The sequence below is a fragment of the Spermophilus citellus genome (genome assembly GCF_964194105.1).
Source record: "Spermophilus citellus genome assembly, chromosome: 2".
Classification (NCBI taxonomy): Eukaryota; Metazoa; Chordata; class Mammalia; order Rodentia; family Sciuridae; genus Spermophilus; species Spermophilus citellus.
The window spans coordinates 239226635-239227633 of NC_138183.1; the positions used below are offsets into that span (position 1 = coordinate 239226635).

Below are 999 nucleotides of genomic sequence, written 5' to 3' on the forward strand. Positions count from 1 at the left end.
TCACTGCAGGGACTCAGTCTGAAAGACCCACTGGAGGATATCCTGGTGGCCCAAATCCTGCACAGCTTTGGGTTGTTGCTGTAGTGCTGTCACCCAGCATACAATCAGCTCCCTGGCCACACACAGCAATAACATAGGCAGCAGCTTCAACATAGCCCAGGGCCCAGGGTGTTCCCATAGGTGGCTTGAGGGGATGGGAGTCACACTTAGATTCGGGGGCCTGATTTGCTTCCTTCTTGAGTTTGTTCTCCTGCTCCACTTGGAATCTTTGAGGGCATCACATTCTTTTCACTGATACTCCTTCTCTTCTGCCTTGTCCAGCTTCTGAAGTTCCTGCTCCTGAGCTTCCAGAGCTGGCTGTTTGGCCTCCCACCTCTTCTCTGCCTCTCCTTCCACTTCCAGCCACCTCGACCACTCTGGCTCCTGATCCACCTGCACAGCCTTTATGTACTGTAGCACCTTGTTTGCACACTGCTTACACAGTTTCTCATCGAAACAATCACTAGCCACTTTGGCCAAGACAGTGTCCAAGGTGTTGTCCTTTAGGTCCAGCCACTCCAGTTTCTTGAGCTGTGCAAAGCTGACAGGCAGGGTGACCAGTCTGTTGTTGAGGAGATTCAGGTGCTGGAGGTGGACCAGAAGGCCAAACTCAGCTGGCATTGACTAAAGCTTATTCTTAATGAGGTCCAGCTTCATCACGTGTGTGAGGCCACAGAAATCGCATGGTAGAACACTCATTTTATGTCAGGACAGATTCTTATAGTTGGGGAAGTCCTTAGTATGTTAATTCTTCTAGTGTTATGATGTTACTTACTCCCACTGTTACTATAAGTGCAACTGACACTTGTGCTGAATTTCAAGGCTGTATACATAAATGTATTTCTTTGGAGTGAACTTCATTTAATTGTATGTATGGAAATTATATATGGAAATGGTTATATTATCTTACCACCAGGATAGTTTTCTTGTGGAGCAAATACTTTTAATTATCTACCCACT

General features: G+C 46.5%; 1 pseudogene across 1 annotated transcript; it reads right to left on the bottom strand.

The window, feature by feature from the left end:
- On the bottom strand, positions 1-738 carry LOC308641811 (leucine-rich repeat-containing protein 59-like; annotated as a pseudogene). Its single transcript has one exon. The product of its transcript is annotated as a leucine-rich repeat-containing protein 59-like (transcript).
- Between the last annotated feature and the right edge of the window lie 261 nt (positions 739-999).